This window comes from Rhipicephalus microplus, unplaced genomic scaffold (assembly GCF_043290135.1).
Source record: "Rhipicephalus microplus isolate Deutch F79 unplaced genomic scaffold, USDA_Rmic scaffold_124, whole genome shotgun sequence".
In the NCBI taxonomy this organism is placed as follows: Eukaryota; Metazoa; Arthropoda; class Arachnida; order Ixodida; family Ixodidae; genus Rhipicephalus; species Rhipicephalus microplus.
Window position 1 is genome coordinate 187501 of NW_027464696.1, and position 12500 is coordinate 200000.

A 12500-nucleotide genomic window follows, 5' to 3' on the forward strand; every position below is an offset into this window, starting at 1 on the left:
TTACCGTGGCGTCGCGGTTCACCACGGCGGGCGGGTCGGTCTCCTCCGCATAAAAAGGGGGACCCCCGCTTTTTGTTCCACGAAATCGCACAAGCTTTTTTCGCATCCACGGTTTGCCACCGCACACCAAAATGCCGATCCGGCTGCTTACTTTAGCCAACAGGTGGAGCCAGGCGCGCCGTACTTGCGCGGCACTTCCCACGTCCACCGAAGTCGGTGCCAAGGACCACTTTCGGCGCCGGAGCCGCGTACGAGCCTACTCGAGGCGGAAGAACGAAGCCAGCAAGGGCCTGGCCGCAAGTGCGTTCAATTGTCGGGACGTCCAAGTCCCTCGTTCTTCCGTGCTTCCTCTTTCGGCAAGTCGTTGCGGCACCTTCCCAAAGCGCGCAGACCCGCTAATCGCGACGAGCGCGACGTGGCCGTGCCGCCTTTCCCTCGGCAGCAAGCAAAACGCCTGGCAACGTCGACGCTCCCCTAACCGCGATCTCGCACCGTGTTTCGTGTGGCGAATTCAAAAGCCGGCCGGCGCTGCTGCAACCATTACGGTCGGTACGCATACGCCGCGGAGGGCGGGACGGTCATCGGAGCGTGCGGTTCCTCCATCGAGTACTGCGCACCTCGGCCGTCGCATCGCCGTGCCATGACCGGCCGCGCGTCAACGCGAACCGGTGCCAGCGAGATCCCTCGCCTGCAAGAACCGACCGGCAGCCTCCGTCACCCGAGGACGCGGAGGCGCTTGCCGCGGACGGCGGGACGGTATGCACTGGTGCACAGCGGACCCGTCACATCGCCAGTTCCTTGACCGACCGCCGACGCTTGTGCCGTTCCTCTCGTACTTGGCAGTCGCCGCGCGATTGTCGGGTCTCGTTCTTGCACGCTCGAACGGTCGGGAGGGCACTCGGCTGGCGTTTCGGGAACGCGCAGCCTCGCCTTCTACCGACGTAACCACGACTCGCCGTTCGCGCTCCGCCGCTCCTGTTTACAGTACTAGGCGGTCCCGCAGCGGTCGGGTCGCGCATTTCGAGCGCTTCGAGCCACGGTGCAGTGGCGGGTCGAAAGCCGACCTATGAGTGCGTTGCGCCGTTTGTACCCGCGTCCGCCACCTGGCCGACCGTCCAAGGTCGCGGTGTTGGCGTCCGCTGGGCGCAACAATTTGTCACGGGGTGCCGCTCCACATTCAGGCAGCCCCGTGGGGAAAAGCCGACCCCGCGTCCAAACGGGGTCAGCGGCAGAAAGTGTCGGGCGCAGACGCAGCCGAGGCGCTCACCCTTCACAATCCGTTAATGATCCTTCCGCAGGTTCACCTACGGAAACCTTGTTACGACTTTTACTTCCTCTAAATGATCAAGTTTGGTCATCTTTCCAACAGACCGGCGCAACCGAAAGGCCGCGCCGGACATCGGTCCGAAGACCTCACTAAATCATTCAATCGGTAGTAGCGACGGGCGGTGTGTACAAAGGGCAGGGACGTAATCAACGCGAGCTTATGACTCGCGCTTACTGGGAATTCCTCGTTCAAGGGGAACAATTGCAAGCCCCTATCCCAATCACGAAAGAAGTTCCACGGGTTACCCAGTCTTTTCAGACAGGGATAAAGACACGCTGCTTCCTTCAGTGTAGCGCGCGTGCGGCCCCGGACATCTAAGGGCATCACAGACCTGTTATTGCTCTGTTTCGTGCGGCTAGGAGCCGCTTGTCCCTCTAAGAAGGTTGTAAGGTGCTGGGAACCCCGCACCTATTTAATAGGCTAGAGTCTCGTTCGTTATCGGAATTAACCAGACAAATCGCTCCACCAACTAAGAACGGCCATGCACCACCATCCACCGAATCAAGAAAGAGCTCTCAATCTGTCAATCCTCCCAGTGTCCGGGCCGGGTAAGTTTTCCCGTGTTGAGTCAAATTAAGCCGCAGGCTCCACTCCTGGTGGTGCCCTTCCGTCAATTCCTTTAAGTTTCAGCTTTGCAACCATACTTCCCCCGGAACCCAAATACTTTGGTTTCCCGGAAGCTGCCCGCCGAGTCATTTGAGTAACTCAGGCGGATCGCTGGTTGGCATCGTTTATGGTCAGAACTAGGGCGGTATCTGATCGCCTTCGAACCTCTGACTTTCGTTCTTGATCAATGAAAACATTCTTGGCAAATGCTTTCGCAGTAGTTCGTCTTGCGACGGTCCAAGAATTTCACCTCTAGCGCCGCAATACGAATGCCCCCGTCCGTCCCTCTTAATCATTACCTCGTATTCCAAAAACCAACAGAACAGAAACGAGGTCTTGTTCTATTATTCCATGCAAGTTTATTCAGGCGACTCGCCTGCGTTGAGCACTCTAATTTTTTCAAAGTAAAAGCACCGGCCATCTCGAGGCACACAATGAAGTGCACCAAGAAAGAACCGGCATGATGTTCAGTCCGAGCCGTCGCATCGGGTAGATGCACTACTCGTCTGGAACTGAGATCCAACTACGAGCTTTTTAACCGCAGCAGCTTTAGTATACGCTATTGGAGCTGGAATTACCGCGGCTGCTGGCACCAGACTTGCCCTCCAATTGATCCTCGTTAAAGGATTTAGAGTGTACTCATTTCAATTACGGGGCCTCAAAAGAGTCCCGTATTGTTATTTTTCGTCACTACCTCCCCGTGCCGGGAGTGGGTAATTTGCGCGCCTGCTGCCTTCCTTGGATGTGGTAGCCGTTTCTCAGGCTCCCTCTCCGGAATCGAACCCTGATTCTCCGTTACCCGTAACAACCATGGTAAGCAAGTAACCTACCATCGAAAGTTGATAAGGCAGACACTTGAAAGAAACGTCGCCGGCTCGTGGCCATGCGATCAGCACAAAGTTATCCAGAGTCACCACACAATACGGGCCGAAACCCGATCGATCTTGGTCTAATAAAAGCACCCGTTACCCAAAGGGCTCCAGGCTCACTGCATGTATTAGCTCTAGAATTGCCACAGTTATCCAAGTAGGAAGAAACGATCTAAGGAACCATAACTGATTTAATGAGCCATTCGCGGTTTCGCCTTATTTCGGCATGTACTTAGACATGCATGGCTTAATCTTTGAGACAAGCATATGATTACTGGCAGGATCAACCAGGTAATCGTTCGACTGCGCGTCCGTCCTCGCCTTCGGCGGGCCGGACGCAGTCTGTGTGCGGCGGAGGCCACCTTCAGGCGCCCCAACACGCTTATTTTGCACTCCGAGATGACGGCGTTCGAGCTCGCTACGGCACAACCTTCCCGAAAGACGAGTGGGAGCCGTGCGGCAAGAAGCACGTTCATGCTCGCTCTTTTTCGTTGCATCGACTCGGTCGCGCCGTGCGGGTTGCCCAAGCCCGCTGCACTGTCGGTGGACCGGCCGGAACTAGCAACGGAGCCGAGACCGCAAAGCCGCCAGACGACGGGTCACGCCCGCGTCTTCGGCGCTTTCGCATCTGAATCGCCCGAGGACGACACGGAACACACCTCGATATCGTGGTAAAACGGCACCGTCCGACAACCAGCCCCTAACGCATCAAGCGGATGAGGCTGCAGACGACTGCCGTGGATTCCCCTGGAGCAGACCCGAGGACACGCTTGACGAGGCCGAAGCCCGCCGCATATCAGACACCCGGTCGCTTTCGCGTACGCCGCTCACGAGAACCCCCACATAATAGCAGCGATAAGTACCCAGACCTCCTTGGGCACTAATACGAGCGTACTCGAGAAAATTTCACCGCGGGTGTGCCCCGAAACGTGTGGCACGTTGAGCGTGCCACAAGTCTACGTCGCTCTCAAACCCGCCGAGGTCGTAGAATTTGCGACCCTACTCACGAAATTGCCACCGAGGATACGGCCGCAAACGTACCGCACCTTGGGTAGGCCACGAGTTTGTGCAACACTACGCTGACGGCACAGCACCGAGGTCGTGCGCGCACGCACGGGAAAATTCCGCCGCGGTTTCTGCCGAAAACGTGAGGCACCACGACTCTCCGCAAGTTCGCGTCGACTGCGAAAGACCGAAGTCGTGAACGACGTGTCCGCTACTCGCCGCCGACACGCTGGACACCAAACGTACAACGAATCGACGGCGTCGTAGAGGCCCACGACGCGGTTTTCCTTAACGACGTCTCGGCGTGGCACCGACAGGTTAGAACGGCCGACCAACGTTCCCTGTCCGCCGTTCGGCTCAGTCGAAGGGCTCGGCGACTTCGGCAACGCTGCGAAGCCGCACGGTGACGCACGCCATGTCCCCATTTTTTTTTTCTTTCTGCGTCTGCCGGGGTGCCCCTATAATAGCAGCGATAAGCACCCAGACCGCCGTGGGTCGCTCGCCCCGGCTGACGTGGTTTTTCGTACTCCTGCGGCGGTCGCCGTCAAGCACGTCCAAATACGCTACTTTCGTGGGCGCATTCACGCTCTTTCGCTTCGCCGGAGTGCCAGCACTCACTCTGCCAAAAACGGCGAACATCCGAGCGGCGGTTCCCACTTTTGCGTCGGCGTCGCAAACCCCGCCCCGGCAGACGAGGTTTGCCGTACTCGTGCGACGGTGGCCGGCGGGCACGTCGAAAGACGCCGATATCGTGCGCGAATTGGCGCACCTTGGCTTCACAGGAGTGCCGCCACTGACTCCTCCAAAAACGGCGAAGATCCGAGCGGCGCTTCCCACTTTCGCATCGGCGTCCCGAACTCCGCCCCGGCTGACGCGGTTTACCGTACTCGTGCGACGGTCGCCGGCGAGCACGTGGAAAGACGCCGATATCGTGCCCGAATCGGCTCCGTTCGGCTTCGCCGGAGTGCCAGCACTGGCTCGGCGAAAGACGACGAACATCCGAGCGACGGTTCTCACTATTGCGTACGCGTCGCAAACCCCGCCCCGGCAGACGCACTTTGCCGTACTCGTGCGACGGTCGCCGGCGAGCACGTAGAAAGACGCCGATATCGTGCCGGAATCGGCCCCGTTTGGCTTCGCCGGAGTGCCAGCACTCACTCGGCCACAAACGGCGAACATCCGAGCGGCGGTTCCCACTTAGCCGTCGGCGTCCCGAACTCCGCCCCGGCAGACGCGGTTGCCGAGCTCGTGCGACTAGCGACCGCGAAGCCGTCTCGCGACGCCGCTTTCGTGCGCGGCTCCCACTGCGACCTGGGTCACCCGAGGTCGACGAGCAAAAAAGAATGTCGAAAAAAAAATTTTTTTTTTTTTGCGTCTGCCGGGGTGCCCCTATAATAGCAGCGATAAGCACCCAGACCGCCATGGGTCGCTCGCCCCGGCTGACGTGGTTTTTCGTTTTCCTGCGGTGGTCGTCGTCAAGCACGTCCAAACACGCCACTTTCGTGGGCGCATTCGCGCTCTTTCGCTTCGCCGGAGTGCCAGCACTCACTCTGCCAAAAACGGCGAACATCCTAGTGGCGGTTCCCACTTTTGCGTCGGCGTCGCCAACCCCGCCCCGGCATACGCGGTTTGCCGTACTCGTGCGGCGGTGGCCGGCGGGCACGTCGAAAGACACCGATATCGTGCGCGAGTCGATGCTTCTTGGTCTCGCAGGAGGGCCGCCACTCACTCCTGCAAAAACGGCGAAGATCCGAGCGGCGCTTCCCACTTTTTCGTCGGCGTCGCAAACCTCGCCCCGGCAGACGCGCTTTGCCGTACTCGTGCGACGGTCGCCGGCGAGCACGTCGAAATACGCCGATATCGTGCCCGAATCGGCCCCGTTTCGCTTCGCCGGAGTGCCAGCACTCGCTCGGCCAAAGACGACGAACATCCGAGCGACGGTTCCCACTATTGCGTACGCGTCGCAAACCCCGCCCCGGCAGACGCGGTTTGCCGTACTCGTGCGGCGGTGGCCGGCGGGCACGTCGAAAGACGCCGATATCGTGCACGAATTGGCGCTCCTTGGCTTCACCGGAGTGCCAGCACTCACTCGGCCAAAAACGGCGAACATCCGAGCAGCGGTACCCACTTAGCCGTCGGCATCCCGAACTCCGCGCCGGCTGACGCGGTTGCCGAGCTCGTGCGACTAGCGACCGCGAACGCGTCTCGCGACGCCGCTTTCGTGCGCGGCTCCCATTGCGACCTGGGTTACCCGAGCTCGACCAGCAAAAAAGAAGGTCGAAAAAAAATTTTTTTTTTTCTGCGTCTGCCGGGGTGCCCCTATAATAGCAGCGATAAGCACCCAGACCGCCGTGGGTCGCTCGCCCCGGCTGACGTGGTTTTTCGTACTCCTGCAGCGGTCGCCGTCAAGCACGTCCAAATACGCCACTTTCGTGGGCGCATTCGCGCTCTTTCGCGTCGCCGGAGTGCCAGCACTCACTCTGCCAAAAACGGCCAACATCCGAGCGGCGGTTCCCACTTTTGCGTCGGCGTCGTAAACCCCGCCCCGGCAGACGCGGTTTGCCCTACTCGTGCGACGGTCGCCGGCGAGCGCGTCGAAAGACGCCGATATCGTGCGCTAATTGGCGCTCCTTGGCTTCTCCGGAGTGCCGCCACTCACTCCTCCAAAAACGGCGAAGATCCGAGCGGCGTTCTCCACTTTCGCATCGGCGTCCCGAACTCCGCCCGGGCTGACGCGGTTTACCGTACTCGTGCGACGGTCGCCGGCGGGCACGTCGAAAGACGCCGATATCGTGCCGTAATCGGCCCCGTTTGGCTTCGCCCGAGTGCCAGCACTCACTCGGCCAAAAACGGCGAACATCCGAGCAGCGTTTCCCACTTTCGCATCGGCGTCCCGAAGCCCGCCCCGGCAGACGCGGTTTGCCCTACTCGAGCGACGGTCGCCGGCGATCACGTCGAAAGGCGCCGAATTCGTGCACGAATCGATGCTTCTTGGTCTCGCAGGAGGGCCGCCACTCACTCCTGCAAAAACGGCGAAGATCCGAGTTGCGCTTCCCACTTTTTCGTCGGCGTCCCGAACTACGCCCCGGCTGACGCGGTTTACCGTACTCGTGCGACGGTCGCCGGCGGTCACTTCAAAATACGCCGATTTCGTGGGCGCATTCACGCTGTTTCGCTTCCCCGGAGTGCCAACACTCACTCTGCCGAAAGCGGCGATCATCCGAGCGGCGGTTCCCACTTTTGCGTCGGCTTCGCAAACGGCGCCCCGGCAGACGCGCTCGTGCGACGTACTCGTGCGACGGTCGCCGGCGAGCACGTCGAAAGACGCCGATATCGTGCTCGAATCGACCCCGTTTCGCTTCGCCGGAGTGCTGCCAGTCACGGCGCAGAAAACGGCGAACAAGTGTTTTTTTTTTTTTCCTAGAATTTGTGTTATAGAAGGCACATTTGATATCGGACGATAATTTTCAACTTTATCACGCGCACCGATTTTCGTGTAGAGGTTTGCAAATTTATGGGAATTTCTCCACTTGGAATAATGCGATTTAGTAGTACTACGAGAACTTCATGGATGTACTCAAGGGTACGGGGCAAGTCAGTTACGTCAACACCTGCAGATTATTTACACTTCAAACTGAAAATTGTTGGTTGTGAGTCCTCGTGTGATATTAAAGGCCGATTCGCTAACACATAGAACAAAGAAAGAAAGGAAGAAAAAACGCCCGCGCTCGCTCAAGAAACCTGGGTTCGCAACAAGTGGCAACAACAAGCAACCGAGCGAGTGCGCCAAAACCCGTGGCGGCCGAACAAACGCGAAGTCCCAACCGCGTCAGCCGGGGCGGCACGGGACAGGAAAAATCACTTCAGCCGGGGCGGCGGGGCACCGAATAAACCTCGTCACCTCGTCGCAGGATAAAAGAGGAAACAAAAAGTCTAAACAGCGTCTGCTGGAGCGAATGCGTAATAAAACAACAACAACAACAAAAAAAAAAACACCCGCGCTCAAGAAGTCTGCAATCACCACAAAAGGCGACTGTGACCGAGCAGCGTCAGCCGGGGCCGTGCGGAAACGGAAAAACCGCGACTACCGGGGCGTCGAGGCACCGAAAAATCCACTTCAGCCGCGGCGAAAAAAAAAACAAAAAGAAAGACGGAGGGGGGGGGGGGGAACCACGTCTGCCGGGGCGAAGGAAAAAAAAAAACGCGTCTGCCGGGGCGAGCCCGGGTGCGGCACCACCGGGAAAACTGTGGCAAACAGACATGGCGATCGAGTGAGTGGGCCGCCAGCCAGGCTCAGCCAAAAAAGTGCAAAGTCCGAACTGCGTCAGCCGGGGCGGCAAAAACCGCGTCAGCCGGGGCGGCGCAAAAAACCGCGTCTGCCGGGGCGGCACGAAACCGCGTCAGCCGGGGCGGCGCGAAAACTGCGTCAGCCGGGGCGAAAGAAAAAAAAAAAACGCGTCTGCCGGGGCAAGCCCGGGTGCGGCACCACCGGGAAAACTGTGGCAAACAGACATGGCGATCGAGTGAGTGGGCCGCCAGCCAGGCACAGCCGAAAAGTGCAAAGTCCGAACCGTGTCAGCCGGGGCGGCAAAAACCGCGTCAGCCGGGGCGGCGCGAAAACCGCGTCTGCCGGGGCGGCGCGAAAACTGCGTCAGCCGGGGCGAGCCCGGGTGCGGCACCACCGGGAAAACTGTGGCTAACAGACATGGCGATCGAGTGAGTGGGCCACCAGCCAGGCTCAGCCGAAAAGTGCTAAGTCCGAACTGCGTCAGCCGGGGCGGCAAAAACCGCGTCAGCCGGGGCGGCAAAAACCGCGTCAGCCGGGGCGGCGCAAAAACCGCGTCTGCCGGGGCGGCACGAAACCGCGTCAGCCGGGGCGGCGCGAAAACTGCGTCAGCCGGGGCGAGCCCGGGTGCGGCACCACCGGGAAAACTGTGGCAAACAGACATGGCGATCGAGTGAGTGGGCCGCCAGCCAGGCTCAGCCAAAAAGTGCCAAGTCCGAACTGCGTCAGCCGGGGCGGCAAAAAACCGCGTCAGCCGGGGCGGCGCAAAAAACCGCGTCTGCCGGGGCGGCGCGAAAACCGCGTCTGCCGGGGCGGCGCGAAAACTGCGTCAGCCGGGGCGAAAGAAAAAAAAAACGCGTCTGCCGGGGCGAGCCCGGGTGCGGCACCACCGGGAAAACTGTGGCAAACAGACATGGCGATCGAGTGAGTGGGCCGCCAGCCAGGCACAGCCGAAAAGTGCCAAGTCCGAACTGCGTCTGCCGGGGCGGCACGAAACCGCGTCAGCCGGGGCGGCGCGAAAACTGCGTCAGCCGGGGCGAAAGAAAAAAAAAACGCGTCTGCCGGGGCGAGCCCGGGTGCGGCACCACCGGGAAAACTGTGGCAAACAGACATGGCGATCGAGTGAGTGGGCCGCCAGCCAGGCTCAGCCAAAAAGTGCAAAGTCCGAACTGCGTCAGCCGGGGCGGCAAAAACCGCGTCAGCCGGGGCGGCGCAAAAAACCGCGTCTGCCGGGGCGGCACGAAACCGCGTCAGCCGGGGCGGCGCGAAAATTGCGTCAGCCGGGGCGAAAGAAAAAAAAAAAAACGCGTCTGCCGGGGCAAGCCCGGGTGCGGCACCACCGGGAAAACTGTGGCAAACAGACATGGCGATCGAGTGAGTGGGCCGCCAGCCAGGCACAGCCGAAAAGTGCAAAGTCCGAACCGTGTCAGCCGGGGCGACGCAAAAACCGCGTCAGCCGGGGCGGCGCGAAAACCGCGTCAGCCGGGGCGGCACGAAACCGCGTCAGCCGGGGCGGCGCGAAAACTGCGTCAGCCGGGGCGGCGCGAAAACCTCGTCAGCCGGGGCGAGCGAAAAGGGGGGGGGGGAACCACGTCTGCCGGGGCGAAAGAAAAAAAAAACGCGTCTGCCGGGGCGAGCCCGGGTGCGGCACCACCGGGAAGACTGTGGCAAACAGACATGGCGATCGAGTGAGTGGGCCGCCAGCCAGGCTCAGCCCAAAAAGTGCTAAGTCCGAACTGCGTCAGCCGGGGCGGCAAAAACCGCGTCAGCCGGGGCGGCGCGAAAACCGCGTCTGCCGGGGCGGCGCGAAAACTGCGTCAGCCGGGGCGAGCCCGGGTGCGGCACCACCGGGAAAACTGTGGCTAACAGACATGGCGATCGAGTGAGTGGGCCACCAGCCAGGCTCAGCCAAAAAGTGCTAAGTCCGAACTGCGTCAGCCGGGGCGGCAAAAACCGCGTCAGCCGGGGCGGCAAAAACCGCGTCAGCCGGGGCGGCGCAAAAACCGCGTCTGCCGGGGCGGCACGAAACCGCGTCAGCCGGGGCGGCGCGAAAACTGCGTCAGCCGGGGCGAGCCCGGGTGCGGCACCACCGGGAAAACTGTGGCAAACAGACATGGCGATCGAGTGAGTGGGCCGCCAGCCAGGCTCAGCCAAAAAGTGCCAAGTCCGAACTGCGTCAGCCGGGGCGGCAAAAAACCGCGTCAGCCGGGGCGGCGCAAAAAACCGCGTCTGCCGGGGCGGCGCGAAACCGCGTCAGCCGGGGCGGCGCGAAAACTGCGTCAGCCGGGGCGGCGCGAAAACCTCGTCAGCCGGGGCGAGCGAAAAGGGGGGGGGGAACCACGTCTGCCGGGGCGAAAGAAAAAAAAAACGCGTCTGCCGGGGCGAGCCCGGGTGCGGCACCACCGGGAAGACTGTGGCAAACAGACATGGCGATCGAGTGAGTGGGCCGCCAGCCAGGCTCAGCCCAAAAAGTGCTAAGTCCGAACTGCGTCAGCCGGGGCGGCAAAAACCGCGTCAGCCGGGGCGGCGCGAAAACCGCGTCTGCCGGGGCGGCGCGAAAACTGCGTCAGCCGGGGCGAGCCCGGGTGCGGCACCACCGGGAAAACTGTGGCTAACAGACATGGCGATCGAGTGAGTGGGCCACCAGCCAGGCTCAGCCAAAAAGTGCCAAGTCCGAACTGCGTCAGCCGGGGCGGCAAAAACCGCGTCAGCCGGGGCGGCAAAAACCGCGTCAGCCGGGGCGGCGCAAAAACCGCGTCTGCCGGGGCGGCACGAAACCGCGTCAGCCGGGGCGGCGCGAAAACTGCGTCAGCCGGGGCGAGCCCGGGTGCGGCACCACCGGGAAAACTGTGGCAAACAGACATGGCGATCGAGTGAGTGGGCCGCCAGCCAGGCTCAGCCAAAAAGTGCCAAGTCCGAACTGCGTCAGCCGGGGCGGCAAAAAACCGCGTCAGCCGGGGCGGCGCAAAAAACCGCGTCTGCCGGGGCGGCGCGAAAACCGCGTCTGCCGGGGCGGCGCGAAAACTGCGTCAGCCGGGGCGAAAGAAAAAAAAAACGCGTCTGCCGGGGCGAGCCCGGGTGCGGCACCACCGGGAAAACTGTGGCAAACAGACATGGCGATCGAGTGAGTGGGCCGCCAGCCAGGCACAGCCGAAAAGTGCCAAGTCCGAACTGCGTCTGCCGGGGCGGCACGAAACCGCGTCAGCCGGGGCGGCGCGAAAACTGCGTCAGCCGGGGCGAAAGAAAAAAAAAACGCGTCTGCCGGGGCGAGCCCGGGTGCGGCACCACCGGGAAAACTGTGGCAAACAGACATGGCGATCGAGTGAGTGGGCCGCCAGCCAGGCTCAGCCAAAAAGTGCAAAGTCCGAACTGCGTCAGCCGGGGCGGCAAAAACCGCGTCAGCCGGGGCGGCGCAAAAAACCGCGTCTGCCGGGGCGGCACGAAACCGCGTCAGCCGGGGCGGCGCGAAAACTGCGTCAGCCGGGGCGAAAGAAAAAAAAAAAACGCGTCTGCCGGGGCAAGCCCGGGTGCGGCACCACCGGGAAAACTGTGGCAAACAGACATGGCGATCGAGTGAGTGGGCCGCCAGCCAGGCACAGCCGAAAAGTGCAAAGTCCGAACCGTGTCAGCCGGGGCGACGCAAAAACCGCGTCAGCCGGGGCGGCGCGAAAACCGCGTCAGCCGGGGCGGCACGAAACCGCGTCAGCCGGGGCGGCGCGAAAACTGCGTCAGCCGGGGCGGCGCGAAAACCTCGTCAGCCGGGGCGAGCGAAAAGGGGGGGGGGAACCACGTCTGCCGGGGCGAAAGAAAAAAAAAACGCGTCTGCCGGGGCGAGCCCGGGTGCGGCACCACCGGGAAGACTGTGGCAAACAGACATGGCGATCGAGTGAGTGGGCCGCCAGCCAGGCTCAGCCCAAAAAGTGCTAAGTCCGAACTGCGTCAGCCGGGGCGGCAAAAACCGCGTCAGCCGGGGCGGCGCGAAAACCGCGTCTGCCGGGGCGGCGCGAAAACTGCGTCAGCCGGGGCGAGCCCGGGTGCGGCACCACCGGGAAAACTGTGGCTAACAGACATGGCGATCGAGTGAGTGGGCCACCAGCCAGGCTCAGCCAAAAAGTGCTAAGTCCGAACTGCGTCAGCCGGGGCGGCAAAAACCGCGTCAGCCGGGGCGGCAAAAACCGCGTCAGCCGGGGCGGCGCAAAAACCGCGTCTGCCGGGGCGGCACGAAACCGCGTCAGCCGGGGCGGCGCGAAAACTGCGTCAGCCGGGGCGAGCCCGGGTGCGGCACCACCGGGAAAACTGTGGCAAACAGACATGGCGATCGAGTGAGTGGGCCGCCAGCCAGGCTCAGCCAAAAAGTGCCAAGTCCGAACTGCGTCAGCCGGGGCGGCAAAAAACCGCGTCAGCCGGG

General features: G+C 61.9%; 1 non-coding gene across 1 annotated transcript; it reads right to left on the reverse strand.

Annotated features, from left to right (window-relative positions):
• Positions 1 to 1281: 1281 nt before the first annotated feature.
• Positions 1282 to 3096, reverse strand: LOC142790806 (small subunit ribosomal RNA). Its single transcript, XR_012889785.1, has one exon. It is a non-coding gene; the product is annotated as a small subunit ribosomal RNA (ribosomal RNA).
• Between the last annotated feature and the right edge of the window lie 9404 nt (positions 3097 to 12500).